We start from the raw sequence: 26,829 nt of genomic DNA on the forward strand, positions 1-26,829 counted from the left end.
CGGGATCGAACCAGGGACCTTTAGATCTTCAGTCTAACGCTCTCCCAACTGAGCTATTTCGGCTGACGTCGAAGGTTGCCATTTGCATGTGTTCGTTAATTTGTGCCTCGTTGCCAATTTCACAGTCACCTTCGTCTGATAAGACATAGGGACGCTGAAGGGCGAGCAGCCGATGCAGTGAAGTTCCACACACATTTCTTCAGCTTCCGTCATCGTAACAAGCAAACATGTCGACTCGATTCGTGTGATATTGAATTCGCTGACTTGACGTGACGCCACGCTGACGCTAGAAAACACGTGCTATATCGATGCCAGGGGCAACTCGTGTGCAGAGAACGAGACACAAGAAGGAGTGAGCCTCTCCACCATATGAGAGGCAGTATCTAGCAGATACACACGGTAAAACATTCGACTTGCGTTAGCTCATAAATTGCTACACGTCATCGTCTGCAAGCTAAAATGGACACATCTGCACTGCCCAGTGAGGCGACACTTGTACTAACACCTGGTGGACGGCTGTGAGACTAGGAGATGAGCTGCGGCTTCTGGGGGCGACTGTAACGCTGCGCCCTCGATCAAATAACACTGCACATTGCTGGTGACCCACGTGTTTAGTAGTGACGCAACTGCTAGGATGCAGCTCAACGTCCGCCTTTTGAGAGCGAGAAAATTTTCGCAGTCGGCAGGACTCGAACCTACGCTCCCAGAGGGAATCTGATTTCAAGTCAGACGCCTTAACCACTCGGCCACGACTGCCGGTGGCGGAAGCGACTCCCGACAAGTGAAGCCGCCATCTTTAGAAGCAATCTGATGGCAGAAAACGGCGTGGCCTCACTCTTTGCTGTAGGGTTTCCATTAGCCGTTACGAAAGTGTACTAATTTCCCACTGACTTATGGCTCCAATGGCGACTTCACCGACTTCCCACTGACGCACCGCTGACGCTAGTTTTCTGTCGTCTTAAAACGATGGACATACCTCCAAGCAGCTGCGAGATCTTAAGAAAAGAAAAAAAAAAACGCTGCACCACTGCTTTTGCCGCACTCGAATGATTGAAATTGCGATTCATAAAAAGAAAATGAAATGTCCGCTCTGTCCAACACTTTCGAGCACATCTGTGTACTCACCATCTCAGCGACGGCTTTCTGCAGTCCCAGCGTCAGTGCGAGGTGAACCGAAAGGCACAGTAAGTAGCTGTCGTCGCGAAAACTCAGTATTCTTAAAACGGAAATTTTCGTCTTGTTGAGAATGGCATCACTGGTTGCACCCGCATTCGCCCACGCATGTCACATGTGTGCGAAAACGTTTGCTCCTCTTTACGCAAAATCGCACGCAGCCGGTAGGATTCGAACCTACGCTCCCAGAGGGAATCTGATTTCGAGTCAGACGCCTTAACCACTCGGCCACGACTGCCGTTAGCGCGGTGTTCTCTCGACACATGCAACTGCTACCGTTTAAAACACTGTGGTGTCAGAAAACGGCGTAGCTGCATTATTTTCCGTAGCGTTTCCACCGCTACCAGACGAATCGCTACCAAAGTATTAAAATTTCCGCCCGGACAGGGACTTGAACCCTGGACCCTTAGGTTAAAAGCCTAATGCTCTACCGACTGAGCTATCCGGGCTCACACAAGGCTGCAAAACCTCCCACGATGCACAACTATACATTGACTCATGTCCTTTACTGTTGTTCAATCGCTGCATGGGGCCGTTACTAATAAAACGTCGCCCAAATGCTGTCTACAAACTTATCGCGCTAAGCCCGTAACACACTATCGAAGACTGCTGACACACGATGCAACAACAAATTGTACCAGTTGTTACGTCTCATACGTTGGAGCAGAGAATTTACGTGTTTTGTCGACACTCACTGGGCAATTGGAAAATTCACAAGCATTTCGAATGCAATGTTTCCCACGCTTTCGCTCATTTCACGGTTCCGTTGAAGATGTTCTTCACCACCTGACACAGAAAAGGGAATGCAGTCGGTAGGATATTTTTAATTCTTTTGCTTCTAAGGGAGTTAGTTGTCTAGTAAGTTCCTCTTATGGCATGCAATAGACAACCAGAACAGCTACAGGAGAGGGTCAGTTTTGTTGTCAGCGGTAGTTGCATTATCACAAACGCAGAGTAATTCCATTGGCGTCGCATGAAAACGAATACCTGCCGAAACCCGGGATCGAACCAGGGACCTTTAGATCTTCAGTCTAACGCTCTCCCAACTGAGCTATTTCGGCTGACGTCGAAGGTTGCCATTTGCATGTGTTCGTTAATTTGTGCCTCGTTGCCAATTTCACAGTCACCTTCGTCTGATAAGACATAGGGACGCTGAAGGGCGAGCAGCCGATGCAGTGAAGTTCCACACACATTTCTTCAGCTTCCGTCATCGTAACAAGCAAACATGTCGACTCGATTCGTGTGATATTGAATTCGCTGACTTGACGTGACGCCACGCTGACGCTAGAAAACACGTGCTATATCGATGCCAGGGGCAACTCGTGTGCAGAGAACGAGACACAAGAAGGAGTGAGCCTCTCCACCATATGAGAGGCAGTATCTAGCAGATACACACGGTAAAACATTCGACTTGCGTTAGCTCATAAATTGCTACACGTCATCGTCTGCAAGCTAAAATGGACACATCTGCACTGCCCAGTGAGGCGACACTTGTACTAACACCTGGTGGACGGCTGTGAGACTAGGAGATGAGCTGCGGCTTCTGGGGGCGACTGTAACGCTGCGCCCTCGATCAAATAACACTGCACATTGCTGGTGACCCACGTGTTTAGTAGTGACGCAACTGCTAGGATGCAGCTCAACGTCCGCCTTTTGAGAGCGAGAAAATTTTCGCAGTCGGCAGGACTCGAACCTACGCTCCCAGAGGGAATCTGATTTCAAGTCAGACGCCTTAACCACTCGGCCACGACTGCCGGTGGCGGAAGCGACTCCCGACAAGTGAAGCCGCCATCTTTAGAAGCAATCTGATGGCAGAAAACGGCGTGGCCTCACTCTTTGCTGTAGGGTTTCCATTAGCCGTTACGAAAGTGTACTAATTTCCCACTGACTTATGGCTCCAATGGCGACTTCACCGACTTCCCACTGACGCACCGCTGACGCTAGTTTTCTGTCGTCTTAAAACGATGGACATACCTCCAAGCAGCTGCGAGATCTTAAGAAAAGAAAAAAAAAACGCTGCACCACTGCTTTTGCCGCACTCGAATGATTGAAATTGCGATTCATAAAAAGAAAATGAAATGTCCGCTCTGTCCAACACTTTCGAGCACATCTGTGTACTCACCATCTCAGCGACGGCTTTCTGCAGTCCCAGCGTCAGTGCGAGGTGAACCGAAAGGCACAGTAAGTAGCTGTCGTCGCGAAAACTCAGTATTCTTAAAACGGAAATTTTCGTCTTGTTGAGAATGGCATCACTGGTTGCACCCGCATTCGCCCACGCATGTCACATGTGTGCGAAAACGTTTGCTCCTCTTTACGCAAAATCGCACGCAGCCGGTAGGATTCGAACCTACGCTCCCAGAGGGAATCTGATTTCGAGTCAGACGCCTTAACCACTCGGCCACGACTGCCGTTAGCGCGGTGTTCTCTCGACACATGCAACTGCTACCGTTTAAAACACTGTGGTGTCAGAAAACGGCGTAGCTGCATTATTTTCCGTAGCGTTTCCACCGCTACCAGACGAATCGCTACCAAAGTATTAAAATTTCCGCCCGGACAGGGACTTGAACCCTGGACCCTTAGGTTAAAAGCCTAATGCTCTACCGACTGAGCTATCCGGGCTCACACAAGGCTGCAAAACCTCCCACGATGCACAACTATACATTGACTCATGTCCTTTACTGTTGTTCAATCGCTGCATGGGGCCGTTACTAATAAAACGTCGCCCAAATGCTGTCTACAAACTTATCGCGCTAAGCCCGTAACACACTATCGAAGACTGCTGACACACGATGCAACAACAAATTGTACCAGTTGTTACGTCTCATACGTTGGAGCAGAGAATTTACGTGTTTTGTCGACACTCACTGGGCAATTGGAAAATTCACAAGCATTTCGAATGCAATGTTTCCCACGCTTTCGCTCATTTCACGGTTCCGTTGAAGATGTTCTTCACCACCTGACACAGAAAAGGGAATGCAGTCGGTAGGATATTTTTAATTCTTTTGCTTCTAAGGGAGTTAGTTGTCTAGTAAGTTCCTCTTATGGCATGCAATAGACAACCAGAACAGCTACAGGAGAGGGTCAGTTTTGTTGTCAGCGGTAGTTGCATTATCACAAACGCAGAGTAATTCCATTGGCGTCGCATGAAAACGAATACCTGCCGAAACCCGGGATCGAACCAGGGACCTTTAGATCTTCAGTCTAACGCTCTCCCAACTGAGCTATTTCGGCTGACGTCGAAGGTTGCCATTTGCATGTGTTCGTTAATTTGTGCCTCGTTGCCAATTTCACAGTCACCTTCGTCTGATAAGACATAGGGACGCTGAAGGGCGAGCAGCCGATGCAGTGAAGTTCCACACACATTTCTTCAGCTTCCGTCATCGTAACAAGCAAACATGTCGACTCGATTCGTGTGATATTGAATTCGCTGACTTGACGTGACGCCACGCTGACGCTAGAAAACACGTGCTATATCGATGCCAGGGGCAACTCGTGTGCAGAGAACGAGACACAAGAAGGAGTGAGCCTCTCCACCATATGAGAGGCAGTATCTAGCAGATACACACGGTAAAACATTCGACTTGCGTTAGCTCATAAATTGCTACACGTCATCGTCTGCAAGCTAAAATGGACACATCTGCACTGCCCAGTGAGGCGACACTTGTACTAACACCTGGTGGACGGCTGTGAGACTAGGAGATGAGCTGCGGCTTCTGGGGGCGACTGTAACGCTGCGCCCTCGATCAAATAACACTGCACATTGCTGGTGACCCACGTGTTTAGTAGTGACGCAACTGCTAGGATGCAGCTCAACGTCCGCCTTTTGAGAGCGAGAAAATTTTCGCAGTCGGCAGGACTCGAACCTACGCTCCCAGAGGGAATCTGATTTCAAGTCAGACGCCTTAACCACTCGGCCACGACTGCCGGTGGCGGAAGCGACTCCCGACAAGTGAAGCCGCCATCTTTAGAAGCAATCTGATGGCAGAAAACGGCGTGGCCTCACTCTTTGCTGTAGGGTTTCCATTAGCCGTTACGAAAGTGTACTAATTTCCCACTGACTTATGGCTCCAATGGCGACTTCACCGACTTCCCACTGACGCACCGCTGACGCTAGTTTTCTGTCGTCTTAAAACGATGGACATACCTCCAAGCAGCTGCGAGATCTTAAGAAAAGAAAAAAAAAACGCTGCACCACTGCTTTTGCCGCACTCGAATGATTGAAATTGCGATTCATAAAAAGAAAATGAAATGTCCGCTCTGTCCAACACTTTCGAGCACATCTGTGTACTCACCATCTCAGCGACGGCTTTCTGCAGTCCCAGCGTCAGTGCGAGGTGAACCGAAAGGCACAGTAAGTAGCTGTCGTCGCGAAAACTCAGTATTCTTAAAACGGAAATTTTCGTCTTGTTGAGAATGGCATCACTGGTTGCACCCGCATTCGCCCACGCATGTCACATGTGTGCGAAAACGTTTGCTCCTCTTTACGCAAAATCGCACGCAGCCGGTAGGATTCGAACCTACGCTCCCAGAGGGAATCTGATTTCGAGTCAGACGCCTTAACCACTCGGCCACGACTGCCGTTAGCGCGGTGTTCTCTCGACACATGCAACTGCTACCGTTTAAAACACTGTGGTGTCAGAAAACGGCGTAGCTGCATTATTTTCCGTAGCGTTTCCACCGCTACCAGACGAATCGCTACCAAAGTATTAAAATTTCCGCCCGGACAGGGACTTGAACCCTGGACCCTTAGGTTAAAAGCCTAATGCTCTACCGACTGAGCTATCCGGGCTCACACAAGGCTGCAAAACCTCCCACGATGCACAACTATACATTGACTCATGTCCTTTACTGTTGTTCAATCGCTGCATGGGGCCGTTACTAATAAAACGTCGCCCAAATGCTGTCTACAAACTTATCGCGCTAAGCCCGTAACACACTATCGAAGACTGCTGACACACGATGCAACAACAAATTGTACCAGTTGTTACGTCTCATACGTTGGAGCAGAGAATTTACGTGTTTTGTCGACACTCACTGGGCAATTGGAAAATTCACAAGCATTTCGAATGCAATGTTTCCCACGCTTTCGCTCATTTCACGGTTCCGTTGAAGATGTTCTTCACCACCTGACACAGAAAAGGGAATGCAGTCGGTAGGATATTTTTAATTCTTTTGCTTCTAAGGGAGTTAGTTGTCTAGTAAGTTCCTCTTATGGCATGCAATAGACAACCAGAACAGCTACAGGAGAGGGTCAGTTTTGTTGTCAGCGGTAGTTGCATTATCACAAACGCAGAGTAATTCCATTGGCGTCGCATGAAAACGAATACCTGCCGAAACCCGGGATCGAACCAGGGACCTTTAGATCTTCAGTCTAACGCTCTCCCAACTGAGCTATTTCGGCTGACGTCGAAGGTTGCCATTTGCATGTGTTCGTTAATTTGTGCCTCGTTGCCAATTTCACAGTCACCTTCGTCTGATAAGACATAGGGACGCTGAAGGGCGAGCAGCCGATGCAGTGAAGTTCCACACACATTTCTTCAGCTTCCGTCATCGTAACAAGCAAACATGTCGACTCGATTCGTGTGATATTGAATTCGCTGACTTGACGTGACGCCACGCTGACGCTAGAAAACACGTGCTATATCGATGCCAGGGGCAACTCGTGTGCAGAGAACGAGACACAAGAAGGAGTGAGCCTCTCCACCATATGAGAGGCAGTATCTAGCAGATACACACGGTAAAACATTCGACTTGCGTTAGCTCATAAATTGCTACACGTCATCGTCTGCAAGCTAAAATGGACACATCTGCACTGCCCAGTGAGGCGACACTTGTACTAACACCTGGTGGACGGCTGTGAGACTAGGAGATGAGCTGCGGCTTCTGGGGGCGACTGTAACGCTGCGCCCTCGATCAAATAACACTGCACATTGCTGGTGACCCACGTGTTTAGTAGTGACGCAACTGCTAGGATGCAGCTCAACGTCCGCCTTTTGAGAGCGAGAAAATTTTCGCAGTCGGCAGGACTCGAACCTACGCTCCCAGAGGGAATCTGATTTCAAGTCAGACGCCTTAACCACTCGGCCACGACTGCCGGTGGCGGAAGCGACTCCCGACAAGTGAAGCCGCCATCTTTAGAAGCAATCTGATGGCAGAAAACGGCGTGGCCTCACTCTTTGCTGTAGGGTTTCCATTAGCCGTTACGAAAGTGTACTAATTTCCCACTGACTTATGGCTCCAATGGCGACTTCACCGACTTCCCACTGACGCACCGCTGACGCTAGTTTTCTGTCGTCTTAAAACGATGGACATACCTCCAAGCAGCTGCGAGATCTTAAGAAAAGAAAAAAAAAACGCTGCACCACTGCTTTTGCCGCACTCGAATGATTGAAATTGCGATTCATAAAAAGAAAATGAAATGTCCGCTCTGTCCAACACTTTCGAGCACATCTGTGTACTCACCATCTCAGCGACGGCTTTCTGCAGTCCCAGCGTCAGTGCGAGGTGAACCGAAAGGCACAGTAAGTAGCTGTCGTCGCGAAAACTCAGTATTCTTAAAACGGAAATTTTCGTCTTGTTGAGAATGGCATCACTGGTTGCACCCGCATTCGCCCACGCATGTCACATGTGTGCGAAAACGTTTGCTCCTCTTTACGCAAAATCGCACGCAGCCGGTAGGATTCGAACCTACGCTCCCAGAGGGAATCTGATTTCGAGTCAGACGCCTTAACCACTCGGCCACGACTGCCGTTAGCGCGGTGTTCTCTCGACACATGCAACTGCTACCGTTTAAAACACTGTGGTGTCAGAAAACGGCGTAGCTGCATTATTTTCCGTAGCGTTTCCACCGCTACCAGACGAATCGCTACCAAAGTATTAAAATTTCCGCCCGGACAGGGACTTGAACCCTGGACCCTTAGGTTAAAAGCCTAATGCTCTACCGACTGAGCTATCCGGGCTCACACAAGGCTGCAAAACCTCCCACGATGCACAACTATACATTGACTCATGTCCTTTACTGTTGTTCAATCGCTGCATGGGGCCGTTACTAATAAAACGTCGCCCAAATGCTGTCTACAAACTTATCGCGCTAAGCCCGTAACACACTATCGAAGACTGCTGACACACGATGCAACAACAAATTGTACCAGTTGTTACGTCTCATACGTTGGAGCAGAGAATTTACGTGTTTTGTCGACACTCACTGGGCAATTGGAAAATTCACAAGCATTTCGAATGCAATGTTTCCCACGCTTTCGCTCATTTCACGGTTCCGTTGAAGATGTTCTTCACCACCTGACACAGAAAAGGGAATGCAGTCGGTAGGATATTTTTAATTCTTTTGCTTCTAAGGGAGTTAGTTGTCTAGTAAGTTCCTCTTATGGCATGCAATAGACAACCAGAACAGCTACAGGAGAGGGTCAGTTTTGTTGTCAGCGGTAGTTGCATTATCACAAACGCAGAGTAATTCCATTGGCGTCGCATGAAAACGAATACCTGCCGAAACCCGGGATCGAACCAGGGACCTTTAGATCTTCAGTCTAACGCTCTCCCAACTGAGCTATTTCGGCTGACGTCGAAGGTTGCCATTTGCATGTGTTCGTTAATTTGTGCCTCGTTGCCAATTTCACAGTCACCTTCGTCTGATAAGACATAGGGACGCTGAAGGGCGAGCAGCCGATGCAGTGAAGTTCCACACACATTTCTTCAGCTTCCGTCATCGTAACAAGCAAACATGTCGACTCGATTCGTGTGATATTGAATTCGCTGACTTGACGTGACGCCACGCTGACGCTAGAAAACACGTGCTATATCGATGCCAGGGGCAACTCGTGTGCAGAGAACGAGACACAAGAAGGAGTGAGCCTCTCCACCATATGAGAGGCAGTATCTAGCAGATACACACGGTAAAACATTCGACTTGCGTTAGCTCATAAATTGCTACACGTCATCGTCTGCAAGCTAAAATGGACACATCTGCACTGCCCAGTGAGGCGACACTTGTACTAACACCTGGTGGACGGCTGTGAGACTAGGAGATGAGCTGCGGCTTCTGGGGGCGACTGTAACGCTGCGCCCTCGATCAAATAACACTGCACATTGCTGGTGACCCACGTGTTTAGTAGTGACGCAACTGCTAGGATGCAGCTCAACGTCCGCCTTTTGAGAGCGAGAAAATTTTCGCAGTCGGCAGGACTCGAACCTACGCTCCCAGAGGGAATCTGATTTCAAGTCAGACGCCTTAACCACTCGGCCACGACTGCCGGTGGCGGAAGCGACTCCCGACAAGTGAAGCCGCCATCTTTAGAAGCAATCTGATGGCAGAAAACGGCGTGGCCTCACTCTTTGCTGTAGGGTTTCCATTAGCCGTTACGAAAGTGTACTAATTTCCCACTGACTTATGGCTCCAATGGCGACTTCACCGACTTCCCACTGACGCACCGCTGACGCTAGTTTTCTGTCGTCTTAAAACGATGGACATACCTCCAAGCAGCTGCGAGATCTTAAGAAAAGAAAAAAAAAACGCTGCACCACTGCTTTTGCCGCACTCGAATGATTGAAATTGCGATTCATAAAAAGAAAATGAAATGTCCGCTCTGTCCAACACTTTCGAGCACATCTGTGTACTCACCATCTCAGCGACGGCTTTCTGCAGTCCCAGCGTCAGTGCGAGGTGAACCGAAAGGCACAGTAAGTAGCTGTCGTCGCGAAAACTCAGTATTCTTAAAACGGAAATTTTCGTCTTGTTGAGAATGGCATCACTGGTTGCACCCGCATTCGCCCACGCATGTCACATGTGTGCGAAAACGTTTGCTCCTCTTTACGCAAAATCGCACGCAGCCGGTAGGATTCGAACCTACGCTCCCAGAGGGAATCTGATTTCGAGTCAGACGCCTTAACCACTCGGCCACGACTGCCGTTAGCGCGGTGTTCTCTCGACACATGCAACTGCTACCGTTTAAAACACTGTGGTGTCAGAAAACGGCGTAGCTGCATTATTTTCCGTAGCGTTTCCACCGCTACCAGACGAATCGCTACCAAAGTATTAAAATTTCCGCCCGGACAGGGACTTGAACCCTGGACCCTTAGGTTAAAAGCCTAATGCTCTACCGACTGAGCTATCCGGGCTCACACAAGGCTGCAAAACCTCCCACGATGCACAACTATACATTGACTCATGTCCTTTACTGTTGTTCAATCGCTGCATGGGGCCGTTACTAATAAAACGTCGCCCAAATGCTGTCTACAAACTTATCGCGCTAAGCCCGTAACACACTATCGAAGACTGCTGACACACGATGCAACAACAAATTGTACCAGTTGTTACGTCTCATACGTTGGAGCAGAGAATTTACGTGTTTTGTCGACACTCACTGGGCAATTGGAAAATTCACAAGCATTTCGAATGCAATGTTTCCCACGCTTTCGCTCATTTCACGGTTCCGTTGAAGATGTTCTTCACCACCTGACACAGAAAAGGGAATGCAGTCGGTAGGATATTTTTAATTCTTTTGCTTCTAAGGGAGTTAGTTGTCTAGTAAGTTCCTCTTATGGCATGCAATAGACAACCAGAACAGCTACAGGAGAGGGTCAGTTTTGTTGTCAGCGGTAGTTGCATTATCACAAACGCAGAGTAATTCCATTGGCGTCGCATGAAAACGAATACCTGCCGAAACCCGGGATCGAACCAGGGACCTTTAGATCTTCAGTCTAACGCTCTCCCAACTGAGCTATTTCGGCTGACGTCGAAGGTTGCCATTTGCATGTGTTCGTTAATTTGTGCCTCGTTGCCAATTTCACAGTCACCTTCGTCTGATAAGACATAGGGACGCTGAAGGGCGAGCAGCCGATGCAGTGAAGTTCCACACACATTTCTTCAGCTTCCGTCATCGTAACAAGCAAACATGTCGACTCGATTCGTGTGATATTGAATTCGCTGACTTGACGTGACGCCACGCTGACGCTAGAAAACACGTGCTATATCGATGCCAGGGGCAACTCGTGTGCAGAGAACGAGACACAAGAAGGAGTGAGCCTCTCCACCATATGAGAGGCAGTATCTAGCAGATACACACGGTAAAACATTCGACTTGCGTTAGCTCATAAATTGCTACACGTCATCGTCTGCAAGCTAAAATGGACACATCTGCACTGCCCAGTGAGGCGACACTTGTACTAACACCTGGTGGACGGCTGTGAGACTAGGAGATGAGCTGCGGCTTCTGGGGGCGACTGTAACGCTGCGCCCTCGATCAAATAACACTGCACATTGCTGGTGACCCACGTGTTTAGTAGTGACGCAACTGCTAGGATGCAGCTCAACGTCCGCCTTTTGAGAGCGAGAAAATTTTCGCAGTCGGCAGGACTCGAACCTACGCTCCCAGAGGGAATCTGATTTCAAGTCAGACGCCTTAACCACTCGGCCACGACTGCCGGTGGCGGAAGCGACTCCCGACAAGTGAAGCCGCCATCTTTAGAAGCAATCTGATGGCAGAAAACGGCGTGGCCTCACTCTTTGCTGTAGGGTTTCCATTAGCCGTTACGAAAGTGTACTAATTTCCCACTGACTTATGGCTCCAATGGCGACTTCACCGACTTCCCACTGACGCACCGCTGACGCTAGTTTTCTGTCGTCTTAAAACGATGGACATACCTCCAAGCAGCTGCGAGATCTTAAGAAAAGAAAAAAAAACGCTGCACCACTGCTTTTGCCGCACTCGAATGATTGAAATTGCGATTCATAAAAAGAAAATGAAATGTCCGCTCTGTCCAACACTTTCGAGCACATCTGTGTACTCACCATCTCAGCGACGGCTTTCTGCAGTCCCAGCGTCAGTGCGAGGTGAACCGAAAGGCACAGTAAGTAGCTGTCGTCGCGAAAACTCAGTATTCTTAAAACGGAAATTTTCGTCTTGTTGAGAATGGCATCACTGGTTGCACCCGCATTCGCCCACGCATGTCACATGTGTGCGAAAACGTTTGCTCCTCTTTACGCAAAATCGCACGCAGCCGGTAGGATTCGAACCTACGCTCCCAGAGGGAATCTGATTTCGAGTCAGACGCCTTAACCACTCGGCCACGACTGCCGTTAGCGCGGTGTTCTCTCGACACATGCAACTGCTACCGTTTAAAACACTGTGGTGTCAGAAAACGGCGTAGCTGCATTATTTTCCGTAGCGTTTCCACCGCTACCAGACGAATCGCTACCAAAGTATTAAAATTTCCGCCCGGACAGGGACTTGAACCCTGGACCCTTAGGTTAAAAGCCTAATGCTCTACCGACTGAGCTATCCGGGCTCACACAAGGCTGCAAAACCTCCCACGATGCACAACTATACATTGACTCATGTCCTTTACTGTTGTTCAATCGCTGCATGGGGCCGTTACTAATAAAACGTCGCCCAAATGCTGTCTACAAACTTATCGCGCTAAGCCCGTAACACACTATCGAAGACTGCTGACACACGATGCAACAACAAATTGTACCAGTTGTTACGTCTCATACGTTGGAGCAGAGAATTTACGTGTTTTGTCGACACTCACTGGGCAATTGGAAAATTCACAAGCATTTCGAATGCAATGTTTCCCACGCTTTCGCTCATTTCACGGTTCCGTTGAAGATGTTCTTCACCACCTGACACAGAAAAGGGAATGCAGTCGGTAGGATATTTTTAATTCTTTTGCTTCTAAGGGAGTTAGTTGTCTAGTAAGTTCCTCTTATGGCATGCAATAGACAACCAGAACAGCTACAGGAGAGGGTCAGTTTTGTTGTCAGCGGTAGTTGCATTATCACAAACGCAGAGTAATTCCATTGGCGTCGCATGAAAACGAATACCTGCCGAAACCCGGGATCGAACCAGGGACCTTTAGATCTTCAGTCTAACGCTCTCCCAACTGAGCTATTTCGGCTGACGTCGAAGGTTGCCATTTGCATGTGTTCGTTAATTTGTGCCTCGTTGCCAATTTCACAGTCACCTTCGTCTGATAAGACATAGGGACGCTGAAGGGCGAGCAGCCGATGCAGTGAAGTTCCACACACATTTCTTCAGCTTCCGTCATCGTAACAAGCAAACATGTCGACTCGATTCGTGTGATATTGAATTCGCTGACTTGACGTGACGCCACGCTGACGCTAGAAAACACGTGCTATATCGATGCCAGGGGCAACTCGTGTGCAGAGAACGAGACACAAGAAGGAGTGAGCCTCTCCACCATATGAGAGGCAGTATCTAGCAGATACACACGGTAAAACATTCGACTTGCGTTAGCTCATAAATTGCTACACGTCATCGTCTGCAAGCTAAAATGGACACATCTGCACTGCCCAGTGAGGCGACACTTGTACTAACACCTGGTGGACGGCTGTGAGACTAGGAGATGAGCTGCGGCTTCTGGGGGCGACTGTAACGCTGCGACCTCGATCAAATAACACTGCACATTGCTGGTGACCCACGTGTTTAGTAGTGACGCAACTGCTAGGATGCAGCTCAACGTCCGCCTTTTGAGAGCGAGAAAATTTTCGCAGTCGGCAGGACTCGAACCTACGCTCCCAGAGGGAATCTGATTTCAAGTCAGACGCCTTAACCACTCGGCCACGACTGCCGGTGGCGGAAGCGACTCCCGACAAGTGAAGCCGCCATCTTTAGAAGCAATCTGATGGCAGAAAACGGCGTGGCCTCACTCTTTGCTGTAGGGTTTCCATTAGCCGTTACGAAAGTGTACTAATTTCCCACTGACTTATGGCTCCAATGGCGACTTCACCGACTTCCCACTGACGCACCGCTGACGCTAGTTTTCTGTCGTCTTAAAACGATGGACATACCTCCAAGCAGCTGCGAGATCTTAAGAAAAGAAAAAAAAAACGCTGCACCACTGCTTTTGCCGCACTCGAATGATTGAAATTGCGATTCATAAAAAGAAAATGAAATGTCCGCTCTGTCCAACACTTTCGAGCACATCTGTGTACTCACCATCTCAGCGACGGCTTTCTGCAGTCCCAGCGTCAGTGCGAGGTGAACCGAAAGGCACAGTAAGTAGCTGTCGTCGCGAAAACTCAGTATTCTTAAAACGGAAATTTTCGTCTTGTTGAGAATGGCATCACTGGTTGCACCCGCATTCGCCCACGCATGTCACATGTGTGCGAAAACGTTTGCTCCTCTTTACGCAAAATCGCACGCAGCCGGTAGGATTCGAACCTACGCTCCCAGAGGGAATCTGATTTCGAGTCAGACGCCTTAACCACTCGGCCACGACTGCCGTTAGCGCGGTGTTCTCTCGACACATGCAACTGCTACCGTTTAAAACACTGTGGTGTCAGAAAACGGCGTAGCTGCATTATTTTCCGTAGCGTTTCCACCGCTACCAGACGAATCGCTACCAAAGTATTAAAATTTCCGCCCGGACAGGGACTTGAACCCTGGACCCTTAGGTTAAAAGCCTAATGCTCTACCGACTGAGCTATCCGGGCTCACACAAGGCTGCAAAACCTCCCACGATGCACAACTATACATTGACTCATGTCCTTTACTGTTGTTCAATCGCTGCATGGGGCCGTTACTAATAAAACGTCGCCCAAATGCTGTCTACAAACTTATCGCGCTAAGCCCGTAACACACTATCGAAGACTGCTGACACACGATGCAACAACAAATTGTACCAGTTGTTACGTCTCATACGTTGGAGCAGAGAATTTACGTGTTTTGTCGACACTCACTGGGCAATTGGAAAATTCACAAGCATTTCGAATGCAATGTTTCCCACGCTTTCGCTCATTTCACGGTTCCGTTGAAGATGTTCTTCACCACCTGACACAGAAAAGGGAATGCAGTCGGTAGGATATTTTTAATTCTTTTGCTTCTAAGGGAGTTAGTTGTCTAGTAAGTTCCTCTTATGGCATGCAATAGACAACCAGAACAGCTACAGGAGAGGGTCAGTTTTGTTGTCAGCGGTAGTTGCATTATCACAAACGCAGAGTAATTCCATTGGCGTCGCATGAAAACGAATACCTGCCGAAACCCGGGATCGAACCAGGGACCTTTAGATCTTCAGTCTAACGCTCTCCCAACTGAGCTATTTCGGCTGACGTCGAAGGTTGCCATTTGCATGTGTTCGTTAATTTGTGCCTCGTTGCCAATTTCACAGTCACCTTCGTCTGATAAGACATAGGGACGCTGAAGGGCGAGCAGCCGATGCAGTGAAGTTCCACACACATTTCTTCAGCTTCCGTCATCGTAACAAGCAAACATGTCGACTCGATTCGTGTGATATTGAATTCGCTGACTTGACGTGACGCCACGCTGACGCTAGAAAACACGTGCTATATCGATGCCAGGGGCAACTCGTGTGCAGAGAACGAGACACAAGAAGGAGTGAGCCTCTCCACCATATGAGAGGCAGTATCTAGCAGATACACACGGTAAAACATTCGACTTGCGTTAGCTCATAAATTGCTACACGTCATCGTCTGCAAGCTAAAATGGACACATCTGCACTGCCCAGTGAGGCGACACTTGTACTAACACCTGGTGGACGGCTGTGAGACTAGGAGATGAGCTGCGGCTTCTGGGGGCGACTGTAACGCTGCGCCCTCGATCAAATAACACTGCACATTGCTGGTGACCCACGTGTTTAGTAGTGACGCAACTGCTAGGATGCAGCTCAACGTCCGCCTTTTGAGAGCGAGAAAATTTTCGCAGTCGGCAGGACTCGAACCTACGCTCCCAGAGGGAATCTGATTTCAAGTCAGACGCCTTAACCACTCGGCCACGACTGCCGGTGGCGGAAGCGACTCCCGACAAGTGAAGCCGCCATCTTTAGAAGCAATCTGATGGCAGAAAACGGCGTGGCCTCACTCTTTGCTGTAGGGTTTCCATTAGCCGTTACGAAAGTGTACTAATTTCCCACTGACTTATGGCTCCAATGGCGACTTCACCGACTTCCCACTGACGCACCGCTGACGCTAGTTTTCTGTCGTCTTAAAACGATGGACATACCTCCAAGCAGCTGCGAGATCTTAAGAAAAGAAAAAAAAAACGCTGCACCACTGCTTTTGCCGCACTCGAATGATTGAAATTGCGATTCATAAAAAGAAAATGAAATGTCCGCTCTGTCCAACACTTTCGAGCACATCTGTGTACTCACCATCTCAGCGACGGCTTTCTGCAGTCCCAGCGTCAGTGCGAGGTGAACCGAAAGGCACAGTAAGTAGCTGTCGTCGCGAAAACTCAGTATTCTTAAAACGGAAATTTTCGTCTTGTTGAGAATGGCATCACTGGTTGCACCCGCATTCGCCCACGCATGTCACATGTGTGCGAAAACGTTTGCTCCTCTTTACGCAAAATCGCACGCAGCCGGTAGGATTCGAACCTACGCTCCCAGAGGGAATCTGATTTCGAGTCAGACGCCTTAACCACTCGGCCACGACTGCCGTTAGCGCGGTGTTCTCTCGACACATGCAACTGCTACCGTTTAAAACACTGTGGTGTCAGAAAACGGCGTAGCTGCATTATTTTCCGTAGCGTTTCCACCGCTACCAGACGAATCGCTACCAAAGTATTAAAATTTCCGCCCGGACAGGGACTTGAACCCTGGACCCTTAGGTTAAAAGCCTAATGCTCTACCGACTGAGCTATCCGGGCTCACACAAGGCTGCAAAACCTCCCACGATGCACAACTATACATTGACTCATGTCCTTTACTGTTGTTCAATCGCTGCATGGGGCCGTTACTAATAAAACGTCGCCCAAATGCTGTCTACAAACTTATCGCGCTAAGCCCGTAACACACTATCGAAGACTGCTGACACACGATGCAACAACAAATTGTACCAGTTGTTACGTCTCATACGTTGGAGCAGAGAATTTACGTGTTTTGTCGACACTCACTGGGCAATTGGAAAATTCACAAGCATTTCGAATGCAATGTTTCCCACGCTTTCGCTCATTTCACGGTTCCGTTGAAGATGTTCTTCACCACCTGACACAGAAAAGGGAATGCAGTCGGTAGGATATTTTTAATTCTTTTGCTTCTAAGGGAGTTAGTTGTCTAGTAAGTTCCTCTTATGGCATGCAATAGACAACCAGAACAGCTACAGGAGAGGGTCAGTTTTGTTGTCAGCGGTAGTTGCATTATCACAAACGCAGAGTAATTCCATTGGCGTCGCATGAAAACGAATACCTGCCGAAACCCGGGATCGAACCAGGGACCTTTAGATCTTCAGTCTAACGCTCTCCCAACTGAGCTATTTCGGCTGACGTCGAAGGTTGCCATTTGCATGTGTTCGTTAATTTGTGCCTCGTTGCCAATTTCACAGTCACCTTCGTCTGATAAGACATAGGGACGCTGAAGGGCGAGCAGCCGATGCAGTGAAGTTCCACACACATTTCTTCAGCTTCCGTCATCGTAACAAGCAAACATGTCGACTCGATTCGTGTGATATTGAATTCGCTGACTTGACGTGACGCCACGCTGACGCTAGAAAACACGTGCTATATCGATGCCAGGGGCAACTCGTGTGCAGAGAACGAGACACAAGAAGGAGTGAGCCTCTCCACCATATGAGAGGCAGTATCTAGCAGATACACACGGTAAAACATTCGACTTGCGTTAGCTCATAAATTGCTACACGTCATCGTCTGCAAGCTAAAATGGACACATCTGCACTGCCCAGTGAGGCGACACTTGTACTAACACCTGGTGGACGGCTGTGAGACTAGGAGATGAGCTGCGGCTTCTGGGGGCGACTGTAACGCTGCGCCCTCGATCAAATAACACTGCACATTGCTGGTGACCCACGTGTTTAGTAGTGACGCAACTGCTAGGATGCAGCTCAACGTCCGCCTTTTGAGAGCGAGAAAATTTTCGCAGTCGGCAGGACTCGAACCTACGCTCCCAGAGGGAATCTGATTTCAAGTCAGACGCCTTAACCACTCGGCCACGACTGCCGGTGGCGGAAGCGACTCCCGACAAGTGAAGCCGCCATCTTTAGAAGCAATCTGATGGCAGAAAACGGCGTGGCCTCACTCTTTGCTGTAGGGTTTCCATTAGCCGTTACGAAAGTGTACTAATTTCCCACTGACTTATGGCTCCAATGGCGACTTCACCGACTTCCCACTGACGCACCGCTGACGCTAGTTTTCTGTCGTCTTAAAACGATGGACATACCTCCAAGCAGCTGCGAGATCTTAAGAAAAGAAAAAAAAAAAACGCTGCACCACTGCTTTTGCCGCACTCGAATGATTGAAATTGCGATTCATAAAAAGAAAATGAAATGTCCGCTCTGTCCAACACTTTCGAGCACATCTGTGTACTCACCATCTCAGCGACGGCTTTCTGCAGTCCCAGCGTCAGTGCGAGGTGAACCGAAAGGCACAGTAAGTAGCTGTCGTCGCGAAAACTCAGTATTCTTAAAACGGAAATTTTCGTCTTGTTGAGAATGGCATCACTGGTTGCACCCGCATTCGCCCACGCATGTCACATGTGTGCGAAAACGTTTGCTCCTCTTTACGCAAAATCGCACGCAGCCGGTAGGATTCGAACCTACGCTCCCAGAGGGAATCTGATTTCGAGTCAGACGCCTTAACCACTCGGCCACGACTGCCGTTAGCGCGGTGTTCTCTCGACACATGCAACTGCTACCGTTTAAAACACTGTGGTGTCAGAAAACGGCGTAGCTGCATTATTTTCCGTAGCGTTTCCACCGCTACCAGACGAATCGCTACCAAAGTATTAAAATTTCCGCCCGGACAGGGACTTGAACCCTGGACCCTTAGGTTAAAAGCCTAATGCTCTACCGACTGAGCTATCCGGGCTCACACAAGGCTGCAAAACCTCCCACGATGCACAACTATACATTGACTCATGTCCTTTACTGTTGTTCAATCGCTGCATGGGGCCGTTACTAATAAAACGTCGCCCAAATGCTGTCTACAAACTTATCGCGCTAAGCCCGTAACACACTATCGAAGACTGCTGACACACGATGCAACAACAAATTGTACCAGTTGTTACGTCTCATACGTTGGAGCAGAGAATTTACGTGTTTTGTCGACACTCACTGGGCAATTGGAAAATTCACAAGCATTTCGAATGCAATGTTTCCCACGCTTTCGCTCATTTCACGGTTCCGTTGAAGATGTTCTTCACCACCTGACACAGAAAAGGGAATGCAGTCGGTAGGATATTTTTAATTCTTTTGCTTCTAAGGGAGTTAGTTGTCTAGTAAGTTCCTCTTATGGCATGCAATAGACAACCAGAACAGCTACAGGAGAGGGTCAGTTTTGTTGTCAGCGGTAGTTGCATTATCACAAACGCAGAGTAATTCCATTGGCGTCGCATGAAAACGAATACCTGCCGAAACCCGGGATCGAACCAGGGACCTTTAGATCTTCAGTCTAACGCTCTCCCAACTGAGCTATTTCGGCTGACGTCGAAGGTTGCCATTTGCATGTGTTCGTTAATTTGTGCCTCGTTGCCAATTTCACAGTCACCTTCGTCTGATAAGACATAGGGACGCTGAAGGGCGAGCAGCCGATGCAGTGAAGTTCCACACACATTTCTTCAGCTTCCGTCATCGTAACAAGCAAACATGTCGACTCGATTCGTGTGATATTGAATTCGCTGACTTGACGTGACGCCACGCTGACGCTAGAAAACACGTGCTATATCGATGCCAGGGGCAACTCGTGTGCAGAGAACGAGACACAAGAAGGAGTGAGCCTCTCCACCATATGAGAGGCAGTATCTAGCAGATACACACGGTAAAACATTCGACTTGCGTTAGCTCATAAATTGCTACACGTCATCGTCTGCAAGCTAAAATGGACACATCTGCACTGCCCAGTGAGGCGACACTTGTACTAACACCTGGTGGACGGCTGTGAGACTAGGAGATGAGCTGCGGCTTCTGGGGGCGACTGTAACGCTGCGCCCTCGATCAAATAACACTGCACATTGCTGGTGACCCACGTGTTTAGTAGTGACGCAACTGCTAGGATGCAGCTCAACGTCCGCCTTTTGAGAGCGAGAAAATTTTCGCAGTCGGCAGGACTCGAACCTACGCTCCCAGAGGGAATCTGATTTCAAGTCAGACGCCTTAACCACTCGGCCACGACTGCCGGTGGCGGAAGCGACTCCCGACAAGTGAAGCCGCCATCTTTAGAAGCAATCTGATGGCAGAAAACGGCGTGGCCTCACTCTTTGCTGTAGGGTTTCCATTAGCCGTTACGAAAGTGTACTAATTTCCCACTGACTTATGGCTCCAATGGCGACTTCACCGACTTCCCACTGACGCACCGCTGACGCTAGTTTTCTGTCGTCTTAAAACGATGGACATACCTCCAAGCAGCTGCGAGATCTTAAGAAAAGAAAAAAAAAAAACGCTGCACCACTGCTTTTGCCGCACTCGAATGATTGAAATTGCGATTCATAAAAAGAAAATGAAATGTCCGCTCTGTCCAACACTTTCGAGCACATCTGTGTACTCACCATCTCAGCGACGGCTTTCTGCAGTCCCAGCGTCAGTGCGAGGTGAACCGAAAGGCACAGTAAGTAGCTGTCGTCGCGAAAACTCAGTATTCTTAAAACGGAAATTTTCGTCTTGTTGAGAATGGCATCACTGGTTGCACCCGCATTCGCCCACGCATGTCACATGTGTGCGAAAACGTTTGCTCCTCTTTACGCAAAATCGCACGCAGCCGGTAGGATTCGAACCTACGCTCCCAGAGGGAATCTGATTTCGAGTCAGACGCCTTAACCACTCGGCCACGACTGCCGTTAGCGCGGTGTTCTCTCGACACATGCAACTGCTACCGTTTAAAACACTGTGGTGTCAGAAAACGGCGTAGCTGCATTATTTTCCGTAGCGTTTCCACCGCTACCAGACGAATCGCTACCAAAGTATTAAAATTTCCGCCCGGACAGGGACTTGAACCCTGGACCCTTAGGTTAAAAGCCTAATGCTCTACCGACTGAGCTATCCGGGCTCACACAAGGCTGCAAAACCTCCCACGATGCACAACTATACATTGACTCATGTCCTTTACTGTTGTTCAATCGCTGCATGGGGCCGTTACTAATAAAACGTCGCCCAAATGCTGTCTACAAACTTATCGCGCTAAGCCCGTAACACACTATCGAAGACTGCTGACACACGATGCAACAACAAATTGTACCAGTTGTTACGTCTCATACGTTGGAGCAGAGAATTTACGTGTTTTGTCGACACTCACTGGGCAATTGGAAAATTCACAAGCATTTCGAATGCAATGTTTCCCACGCTTTCGCTCATTTCACGGTTCCGTTGAAGATGTTCTTCACCACCTGACACAGAAAAGGGAATGCAGTCGGTAGGATATTTTTAATTCTTTTGCTTCTAAGGGAGTTAGTTGTCTAGTAAGTTCCTCTTATGGCATGCAATAGACAACCAGAACAGCTACAGGAGAGGGTCAGTTTTGTTGTCAGCGGTAGTTGCATTATCACAAACGCAGAGTAATTCCATTGGCGTCGCATGAAAACGAATACCTGCCGAAACCCGGGATCGAACCAGGGACCTTTAGATCTTCAGTCTAACGCTCTCCCAACTGAGCTATTTCGGCTGACGTCGAAGGTTGCCATTTGCATGTGTTCGTTAATTTGTGCCTCGTTGCCAATTTCACAGTCACCTTCGTCTGATAAGACATAGGGACGCTGAAGGGCGAGCAGCCGATGCAGTGAAGTTCCACACACATTTCTTCAGCTTCCGTCATCGTAACAAGCAAACATGTCGACTCGATTCGTGTGATATTGAATTCGCTGACTTGACGTGACGCCACGCTGACGCTAGAAAACACGTGCTATATCGATGCCAGGGGCAACTCGTGTGCAGAGAACGAGACACAAGAAGGAGTGAGCCTCTCCACCATATGAGAGGCAGTATCTAGCAGATACACACGGTAAAACATTCGACTTGCGTTAGCTCATAAATTGCTACACGTCATCGTCTGCAAGCTAAAATGGACACATCTGCACTGCCCAGTGAGGCGACACTTGTACTAACACCTGGTGGACGGCTGTGAGACTAGGAGATGAGCTGCGGCTTCTGGGGGCGACTGTAACGCTGCGCCCTCGATCAAATAACACTGCACATTGCTGGTGACCCACGTGTTTAGTAGTGACGCAACTGCTAGGATGCAGCTCAACGTCCGCCTTTTGAGAGCGAGAAAATTTTCGCAGTCGGCAGGACTCGAACCTACGCTCCCAGAGGGAATCTGATTTCAAGTCAGACGCCTTAACCACTCGGCCACGACTGCCGTGGCGGAAGCGACTCCCGACAAGTGAAGCCGCCATCTTTAGAAGCAATCTGATGGCAGAAAACGGCGTGGCCTCACTCTTTGCTGTAGGGTTTCCATTAGCCGTTACGAAAGTGTACTAATTTCCCACTGACTTATGGCTCCAATGGCGACTTCACCGACTTCCCACTGACGCACCGCTGACGCTAGTTTTCTGTCGTCTTAAAACGATGGACATACCTCCAAGCAGCTGCGAGATCTTAAGAAAAGAAAAAAAAAACGCTGCACCACTGCTTTTGCCGCACTCGAATGATTGAAATTGCGATTCATAAAAAGAAAATGAAATGTCCGCTCTGTCCAACACTTTCGAGCACATCTGTGTACTCACCATCTCAGCGACGGCTTTCTGCAGTCCCAGCGTCAGTGCGAGGTGAACCGAAAGGCACAGTAAGTAGCTGTCGTCGCGAAAACTCAGTATTCTTAAAACGGAAATTTTCGTCTTGTTGAGAATGGCATCACTGGTTGCACCCGCATTCGCCCACGCATGTCACATGTGTGCGAAAACGTTTGCTCCTCTTTACGCAAAATCGCACGCAGCCGGTAGGATTCGAACCTACGCTCCCAGAGGGGAATCTGATTTCGAGTCAGACGCCTTAACCACTCGGCCACGACTGCCGTTAGCGCGGTGTTCTCTCGACACATGCAACTGCTACCGTTTAAAACACTGTGGTGTCAGAAAACGGCGTAGCTGCATTATTTTCCGTAGCGTTTCCACCGCTACCAGACGAATCGCTACCAAAGTATTAAAATTTCCGCCCGGACAGGGACTTGAACCCTGGACCCTTAGGTTAAAAGCCTAATGCTCTACCGACTGAGCTATCCGGGCTCACACAAGGCTGCAAAACCTCCCACGATGCACAACTATACATTGACTCATGTCCTTTACTGTTGTTCAATCGCTGCATGGGGCCGTTACTAATAAAACGTCGCCCAAATGCTGTCTACAAACTTATCGCGCTAAGCCCGTAACACACTATCGAAGGACTGCTGACACACGATGCAACAACAAATTGTACCAGTTGTTACGTCTCATACGTTGGAGCAGAGAATTTACGTGTTTTGTCGACACTCACTGGGCAATTGGAAAATTCACAAGCATTTCGAATGCAATGTTTCCCACGCTTTCGCTCATTTCACGGTTCCGTTGAAGATGTTCTTCACCACCTGACACAGAAAAGGGAATGCAGTCGGTAGGATATTTTTAATTCTTTTGCTTCTAAGGGAGTTAGTTGTCTAGTAAGTTCCTCTTATGGCATGCAATAGACAACCAGAACAGCTACAGGAGAGGGTCAGTTTTGTTGTCAGCGGTAGTTGCATTATCACAAACGCAGAGTAATTCCATTGGCGTCGCATGAAAACGAATACCTGCCGAAACCCGGGATCGAACCAGGGACCTTTAGATCTTCAGTCTAACGCTCTCCCAACTGAGCTATTTCGGCTGACGTCGAAGGTTGCCATTTGCATGTGTTCGTTAATTTGTGCCTCGTTGCCAATTTCACAGTCACCTTCGTCTGATAAGACATAGGGACGCTGAAGGGCGAGCAGCCGATGCAGTGAAGTTCCACACACATTTCTTCAGCTTCCGTCATCGTAACAAGCAAACATGTCGACTCGATTCGTGTGATATTGAATTCGCTGACTTGACGTGACGCCACGCTGACGCTAGAAAAACACGTGCTATATCGATGCCAGGGGCAACTCGTGTGCAGAGAACGAGACACAAGAAGGAGTGAGCCTCTCCACCATATGAGAGGCAGTATCTAGCAGATACACACGGTAAAACATTCGACTTGCGTTAGCTCATAAATTGCTACACGTCATCGTCTGCAAGCTAAAATGGACACATCTGCACTGCCCAGTGAGGCGACACTTGTACTAACACCTGGTGGACGGCTGTGAGACTAGGAGATGAGCTGCGGCTTCTGGGGGCGACTGTAACGCTGCGCCCTCGATCAAATAACACTGCACATTGCTGGTGACCCACGTGTTTAGTAGTGACGCAACTGCTAGGATGCAGCTCAACGTCCGCCTTTTGAGAGCGAGAAAATTTTCGCAGTCGGCAGGACTCGAACCTACGCTCCCAGAGGAATCTGATTTCAAGTCAGACGCCTTAACCACTCGGCCACGACTGCCGGTGGCGGAAGCGACTCCCGACAAGTGAAGCGCCATCTTTAGAAGCAATCTGATGGCAGAAAACGGCGTGGCCTCACTCTTTGCTGTAGGGTTTCCATTAGCCGTTACGAAAGTGTACTAATTTCCCACTGACTTATGGCTCCAATGGCGACTTCACCGACTTCCCACTGACGCACCGCTGACGCTAGTTTTCTGTCGTCTTAAAACGATGGACATACCTCCAAGCAGCTGCGAGATCTTAAGAAAAGAAAAAAAAAAACGCTGCACCACTGCTTTTGCCGCACTCGAATGATTGAAATTGCGATTCATAAAAAGAAAATGAAATGTCCGCTCTGTCCAACACTTTCGAGCACATCTGTGTACTCACCATCTCAGCGACGGCTTTCTGCAGTCCCAGCGTCAGTGCGAGGTGAACCGAAAGGCACAGTAAGTAGCTGTCGTCGCGAAAACTCAGTATTCTTAAAACGGAAATTTTCGTCTTGTTGAGAATGCATCACTGGTTGCACCCGCATTCGCCCACGCATGTCACATGTGTGCGAAAACGTTTGCTCCTCTTTACGCAAAATCGCACGCAGCCGGTAGGATTCGAACCTACGCTCCCAGAGGGAATCTGATTTCGAGTCAGACGCCTTAACCACTCGGCCACGACTGCCGTTAGCGCGGTGTTCTCTCGACACATGCAACTGCTACCGTTTAAAACACTGTGGTGTCAGAAAACGGCGTAGCTGCATTATTTTCCGTAGCGTTTCCACCGCTACCAGACGAATCGCTACCAAAGTATTAAAATTTCCGCCCGGACAGGGACTTGAACCCTGGACCCTTAGGTTAAAAGCCTAATGCTCTACCGACTGAGCTATCCGGGCTCACACAAGGCTGCAAAACCTCCCACGATGCACAACTATACATTGACTCATGTCCTTTACTGTTGTTCAATCGCTGCATGGGGCCGTTACTAATAAAACGTCGCCCAAATGCTGTCTACAAACTTATCGCGCTAAGCCCGTAACACACTATCGAAGACTGCTGACACACGATGCAACAACAAATTGTACCAGTTGTTACGTCTCATACGTTGGAGCAGAGAATTTACGTGTTTTGTCGACACTCACTGGGCAATTGGAAAATTCACAAGCATTTCTTTCGAATGCAATGTTTCCCACGCTTTCGCTCATTTCACGGTTCCGTTGAAGATGTTCTTCACCACCTGACACAGAAAAGGGAATGCAGTCGGTAGGATATTTTTAATTCTTTTGCTTCTAAGGGAGTTAGTTGTCTAGTAAGTTCCTCTTATGGCATGCAATAGACAACCAGAACAGCTACAGGAGAGGGTCAGTTTTGTTGTCAGCGGTAGTTGCATTATCACAAACGCAGAGTAATTCCATTGGCGTCGCATGAAAACGAATACCTGCCGAAACCCGGGATCGAACCAGGGACCTTTAGATCTTCAGTCTAACGCTCTCCCAACTGAGCTATTTCGGCTGACGTCGAAGGTTGCCATTTGCATGTGTTCGTTAATTTGTGCCTCGTTGCCAATTTCACAGTCACCTTCGTCTGATAAGACATAGGGACGCTGAAGGGCGAGCAGCCGATGCAGTGAAGTTCCACACACATTTCTTCAGCTTCCGTCATCGTAACAAGCAAACATGTCGACTCGATTCGTGTGATATTGAATTCGCTGACTTGACGTGACGCCACGCTGACGCTAGAAAACACGTGCTATATCGATGCCAGGGGCAACTCGTGTGCAGAGAACGAGACACAAGAAGGAGTGAGCCTCTCCACCATATGAGAGGCAGTATCTAGCAGATACACACGGTAAAACATTCGACTTGCGTTAGCTCATAAATTGCTACACGTCATCGTCTGCAAGCTAAAATGGACACATCTGCACTGCCCAGTGAGGCGACACTTGTACTAACACCTGGTGGACGGCTGTGAGACTAGGAGATGAGCTGCGGCTTCTGGGGGCGACTGTAACGCTGCGCCCTCGATCAAATAACACTGCACATTGCTGGTGACCCACGTGTTTAGTAGTGACGCAACTGCTAGGATGCAGCTCAACGTCCGCCTTTTGAGAGCGAGAAAATTTTCGCAGTCGGCAGGACTCGAACCTACGCTCCCAGAGGGAATCTGATTTCAAGTCAGACGCCTTAACCACTCGGCCACGACTGCCGGTGGCGGAAGCGACTCCCGACAA

At 48.9% G+C, this 26,829-nt stretch overlaps 49 non-coding genes across 49 annotated transcripts; all 49 read right to left on the reverse strand.

The window, feature by feature from the left end:
- Window positions 1-674: 674 nt before the first annotated feature.
- Trnas-uga (transfer RNA serine (anticodon UGA)) lies at window positions 675-756 on the reverse strand. The gene has a single exon. It is a non-coding gene; the product is annotated as a tRNA-Ser (tRNA).
- A 573-nt stretch (window positions 757-1,329) lies between these two features.
- Window positions 1,330-1,411, reverse strand: Trnas-cga (transfer RNA serine (anticodon CGA)). Its single transcript has one exon. It is a non-coding gene; the product is annotated as a tRNA-Ser (tRNA).
- Window positions 1,412-1,549: 138 nt separating this feature from the next.
- Trnak-uuu (transfer RNA lysine (anticodon UUU)) lies at window positions 1,550-1,622 on the reverse strand. The gene has a single exon. It is a non-coding gene; the product is annotated as a tRNA-Lys (tRNA).
- A 539-nt stretch (window positions 1,623-2,161) lies between these two features.
- Window positions 2,162-2,234, reverse strand: Trnaf-gaa (transfer RNA phenylalanine (anticodon GAA)). The gene has a single exon. It is a non-coding gene; the product is annotated as a tRNA-Phe (tRNA).
- A 611-nt stretch (window positions 2,235-2,845) lies between these two features.
- Window positions 2,846-2,927, reverse strand: Trnas-uga (transfer RNA serine (anticodon UGA)). Its single transcript has one exon. It is a non-coding gene; the product is annotated as a tRNA-Ser (tRNA).
- A 572-nt stretch (window positions 2,928-3,499) lies between these two features.
- Window positions 3,500-3,581, reverse strand: Trnas-cga (transfer RNA serine (anticodon CGA)). The gene has a single exon. It is a non-coding gene; the product is annotated as a tRNA-Ser (tRNA).
- Window positions 3,582-3,719: 138 nt separating this feature from the next.
- Trnak-uuu (transfer RNA lysine (anticodon UUU)) lies at window positions 3,720-3,792 on the reverse strand. Its single transcript has one exon. It is a non-coding gene; the product is annotated as a tRNA-Lys (tRNA).
- Window positions 3,793-4,331: 539 nt separating this feature from the next.
- Window positions 4,332-4,404, reverse strand: Trnaf-gaa (transfer RNA phenylalanine (anticodon GAA)). The gene has a single exon. It is a non-coding gene; the product is annotated as a tRNA-Phe (tRNA).
- Window positions 4,405-5,015: 611 nt separating this feature from the next.
- Window positions 5,016-5,097, reverse strand: Trnas-uga (transfer RNA serine (anticodon UGA)). Its single transcript has one exon. It is a non-coding gene; the product is annotated as a tRNA-Ser (tRNA).
- Window positions 5,098-5,669: 572 nt separating this feature from the next.
- Trnas-cga (transfer RNA serine (anticodon CGA)) lies at window positions 5,670-5,751 on the reverse strand. Its single transcript has one exon. It is a non-coding gene; the product is annotated as a tRNA-Ser (tRNA).
- A 138-nt stretch (window positions 5,752-5,889) lies between these two features.
- Trnak-uuu (transfer RNA lysine (anticodon UUU)) lies at window positions 5,890-5,962 on the reverse strand. Its single transcript has one exon. It is a non-coding gene; the product is annotated as a tRNA-Lys (tRNA).
- A 539-nt stretch (window positions 5,963-6,501) lies between these two features.
- Trnaf-gaa (transfer RNA phenylalanine (anticodon GAA)) lies at window positions 6,502-6,574 on the reverse strand. The gene has a single exon. It is a non-coding gene; the product is annotated as a tRNA-Phe (tRNA).
- A 611-nt stretch (window positions 6,575-7,185) lies between these two features.
- On the reverse strand, window positions 7,186-7,267 carry Trnas-uga (transfer RNA serine (anticodon UGA)). Its single transcript has one exon. It is a non-coding gene; the product is annotated as a tRNA-Ser (tRNA).
- A 572-nt stretch (window positions 7,268-7,839) lies between these two features.
- Window positions 7,840-7,921, reverse strand: Trnas-cga (transfer RNA serine (anticodon CGA)). Its single transcript has one exon. It is a non-coding gene; the product is annotated as a tRNA-Ser (tRNA).
- Window positions 7,922-8,059: 138 nt separating this feature from the next.
- Trnak-uuu (transfer RNA lysine (anticodon UUU)) lies at window positions 8,060-8,132 on the reverse strand. Its single transcript has one exon. It is a non-coding gene; the product is annotated as a tRNA-Lys (tRNA).
- A 539-nt stretch (window positions 8,133-8,671) lies between these two features.
- On the reverse strand, window positions 8,672-8,744 carry Trnaf-gaa (transfer RNA phenylalanine (anticodon GAA)). The gene has a single exon. It is a non-coding gene; the product is annotated as a tRNA-Phe (tRNA).
- Window positions 8,745-9,355: 611 nt separating this feature from the next.
- On the reverse strand, window positions 9,356-9,437 carry Trnas-uga (transfer RNA serine (anticodon UGA)). Its single transcript has one exon. It is a non-coding gene; the product is annotated as a tRNA-Ser (tRNA).
- Window positions 9,438-10,009: 572 nt separating this feature from the next.
- On the reverse strand, window positions 10,010-10,091 carry Trnas-cga (transfer RNA serine (anticodon CGA)). Its single transcript has one exon. It is a non-coding gene; the product is annotated as a tRNA-Ser (tRNA).
- Window positions 10,092-10,229: 138 nt separating this feature from the next.
- Trnak-uuu (transfer RNA lysine (anticodon UUU)) lies at window positions 10,230-10,302 on the reverse strand. The gene has a single exon. It is a non-coding gene; the product is annotated as a tRNA-Lys (tRNA).
- A 539-nt stretch (window positions 10,303-10,841) lies between these two features.
- On the reverse strand, window positions 10,842-10,914 carry Trnaf-gaa (transfer RNA phenylalanine (anticodon GAA)). Its single transcript has one exon. It is a non-coding gene; the product is annotated as a tRNA-Phe (tRNA).
- Window positions 10,915-11,525: 611 nt separating this feature from the next.
- Trnas-uga (transfer RNA serine (anticodon UGA)) lies at window positions 11,526-11,607 on the reverse strand. Its single transcript has one exon. It is a non-coding gene; the product is annotated as a tRNA-Ser (tRNA).
- Window positions 11,608-12,178: 571 nt separating this feature from the next.
- Window positions 12,179-12,260, reverse strand: Trnas-cga (transfer RNA serine (anticodon CGA)). Its single transcript has one exon. It is a non-coding gene; the product is annotated as a tRNA-Ser (tRNA).
- A 138-nt stretch (window positions 12,261-12,398) lies between these two features.
- On the reverse strand, window positions 12,399-12,471 carry Trnak-uuu (transfer RNA lysine (anticodon UUU)). Its single transcript has one exon. It is a non-coding gene; the product is annotated as a tRNA-Lys (tRNA).
- A 539-nt stretch (window positions 12,472-13,010) lies between these two features.
- Trnaf-gaa (transfer RNA phenylalanine (anticodon GAA)) lies at window positions 13,011-13,083 on the reverse strand. Its single transcript has one exon. It is a non-coding gene; the product is annotated as a tRNA-Phe (tRNA).
- Window positions 13,084-13,694: 611 nt separating this feature from the next.
- On the reverse strand, window positions 13,695-13,776 carry Trnas-uga (transfer RNA serine (anticodon UGA)). The gene has a single exon. It is a non-coding gene; the product is annotated as a tRNA-Ser (tRNA).
- Window positions 13,777-14,348: 572 nt separating this feature from the next.
- Window positions 14,349-14,430, reverse strand: Trnas-cga (transfer RNA serine (anticodon CGA)). Its single transcript has one exon. It is a non-coding gene; the product is annotated as a tRNA-Ser (tRNA).
- Window positions 14,431-14,568: 138 nt separating this feature from the next.
- Trnak-uuu (transfer RNA lysine (anticodon UUU)) lies at window positions 14,569-14,641 on the reverse strand. The gene has a single exon. It is a non-coding gene; the product is annotated as a tRNA-Lys (tRNA).
- A 539-nt stretch (window positions 14,642-15,180) lies between these two features.
- On the reverse strand, window positions 15,181-15,253 carry Trnaf-gaa (transfer RNA phenylalanine (anticodon GAA)). Its single transcript has one exon. It is a non-coding gene; the product is annotated as a tRNA-Phe (tRNA).
- Window positions 15,254-15,864: 611 nt separating this feature from the next.
- Window positions 15,865-15,946, reverse strand: Trnas-uga (transfer RNA serine (anticodon UGA)). The gene has a single exon. It is a non-coding gene; the product is annotated as a tRNA-Ser (tRNA).
- Window positions 15,947-16,518: 572 nt separating this feature from the next.
- Trnas-cga (transfer RNA serine (anticodon CGA)) lies at window positions 16,519-16,600 on the reverse strand. Its single transcript has one exon. It is a non-coding gene; the product is annotated as a tRNA-Ser (tRNA).
- A 138-nt stretch (window positions 16,601-16,738) lies between these two features.
- Window positions 16,739-16,811, reverse strand: Trnak-uuu (transfer RNA lysine (anticodon UUU)). The gene has a single exon. It is a non-coding gene; the product is annotated as a tRNA-Lys (tRNA).
- Window positions 16,812-17,350: 539 nt separating this feature from the next.
- On the reverse strand, window positions 17,351-17,423 carry Trnaf-gaa (transfer RNA phenylalanine (anticodon GAA)). The gene has a single exon. It is a non-coding gene; the product is annotated as a tRNA-Phe (tRNA).
- A 611-nt stretch (window positions 17,424-18,034) lies between these two features.
- Trnas-uga (transfer RNA serine (anticodon UGA)) lies at window positions 18,035-18,116 on the reverse strand. The gene has a single exon. It is a non-coding gene; the product is annotated as a tRNA-Ser (tRNA).
- Window positions 18,117-18,690: 574 nt separating this feature from the next.
- Window positions 18,691-18,772, reverse strand: Trnas-cga (transfer RNA serine (anticodon CGA)). The gene has a single exon. It is a non-coding gene; the product is annotated as a tRNA-Ser (tRNA).
- Window positions 18,773-18,910: 138 nt separating this feature from the next.
- Window positions 18,911-18,983, reverse strand: Trnak-uuu (transfer RNA lysine (anticodon UUU)). The gene has a single exon. It is a non-coding gene; the product is annotated as a tRNA-Lys (tRNA).
- A 539-nt stretch (window positions 18,984-19,522) lies between these two features.
- On the reverse strand, window positions 19,523-19,595 carry Trnaf-gaa (transfer RNA phenylalanine (anticodon GAA)). Its single transcript has one exon. It is a non-coding gene; the product is annotated as a tRNA-Phe (tRNA).
- Window positions 19,596-20,206: 611 nt separating this feature from the next.
- On the reverse strand, window positions 20,207-20,288 carry Trnas-uga (transfer RNA serine (anticodon UGA)). The gene has a single exon. It is a non-coding gene; the product is annotated as a tRNA-Ser (tRNA).
- A 574-nt stretch (window positions 20,289-20,862) lies between these two features.
- On the reverse strand, window positions 20,863-20,944 carry Trnas-cga (transfer RNA serine (anticodon CGA)). The gene has a single exon. It is a non-coding gene; the product is annotated as a tRNA-Ser (tRNA).
- A 138-nt stretch (window positions 20,945-21,082) lies between these two features.
- On the reverse strand, window positions 21,083-21,155 carry Trnak-uuu (transfer RNA lysine (anticodon UUU)). Its single transcript has one exon. It is a non-coding gene; the product is annotated as a tRNA-Lys (tRNA).
- A 539-nt stretch (window positions 21,156-21,694) lies between these two features.
- Trnaf-gaa (transfer RNA phenylalanine (anticodon GAA)) lies at window positions 21,695-21,767 on the reverse strand. The gene has a single exon. It is a non-coding gene; the product is annotated as a tRNA-Phe (tRNA).
- Window positions 21,768-22,378: 611 nt separating this feature from the next.
- Trnas-uga (transfer RNA serine (anticodon UGA)) lies at window positions 22,379-22,460 on the reverse strand. The gene has a single exon. It is a non-coding gene; the product is annotated as a tRNA-Ser (tRNA).
- A 571-nt stretch (window positions 22,461-23,031) lies between these two features.
- Trnas-cga (transfer RNA serine (anticodon CGA)) lies at window positions 23,032-23,114 on the reverse strand. The gene has a single exon. It is a non-coding gene; the product is annotated as a tRNA-Ser (tRNA).
- Window positions 23,115-23,252: 138 nt separating this feature from the next.
- On the reverse strand, window positions 23,253-23,325 carry Trnak-uuu (transfer RNA lysine (anticodon UUU)). The gene has a single exon. It is a non-coding gene; the product is annotated as a tRNA-Lys (tRNA).
- Window positions 23,326-23,865: 540 nt separating this feature from the next.
- On the reverse strand, window positions 23,866-23,938 carry Trnaf-gaa (transfer RNA phenylalanine (anticodon GAA)). The gene has a single exon. It is a non-coding gene; the product is annotated as a tRNA-Phe (tRNA).
- A 612-nt stretch (window positions 23,939-24,550) lies between these two features.
- On the reverse strand, window positions 24,551-24,631 carry Trnas-uga (transfer RNA serine (anticodon UGA)). The gene has a single exon. It is a non-coding gene; the product is annotated as a tRNA-Ser (tRNA).
- Window positions 24,632-25,202: 571 nt separating this feature from the next.
- Window positions 25,203-25,284, reverse strand: Trnas-cga (transfer RNA serine (anticodon CGA)). Its single transcript has one exon. It is a non-coding gene; the product is annotated as a tRNA-Ser (tRNA).
- A 138-nt stretch (window positions 25,285-25,422) lies between these two features.
- Window positions 25,423-25,495, reverse strand: Trnak-uuu (transfer RNA lysine (anticodon UUU)). The gene has a single exon. It is a non-coding gene; the product is annotated as a tRNA-Lys (tRNA).
- A 543-nt stretch (window positions 25,496-26,038) lies between these two features.
- Window positions 26,039-26,111, reverse strand: Trnaf-gaa (transfer RNA phenylalanine (anticodon GAA)). Its single transcript has one exon. It is a non-coding gene; the product is annotated as a tRNA-Phe (tRNA).
- A 611-nt stretch (window positions 26,112-26,722) lies between these two features.
- Trnas-uga (transfer RNA serine (anticodon UGA)) lies at window positions 26,723-26,804 on the reverse strand. The gene has a single exon. It is a non-coding gene; the product is annotated as a tRNA-Ser (tRNA).
- Between the last annotated feature and the right edge of the window lie 25 nt (window positions 26,805-26,829).

The sequence above is a fragment of the Schistocerca cancellata genome, unplaced genomic scaffold (assembly GCF_023864275.1).
Source record: "Schistocerca cancellata isolate TAMUIC-IGC-003103 unplaced genomic scaffold, iqSchCanc2.1 HiC_scaffold_557, whole genome shotgun sequence".
NCBI classification, from domain to species: Eukaryota; Metazoa; Arthropoda; class Insecta; order Orthoptera; family Acrididae; genus Schistocerca; species Schistocerca cancellata.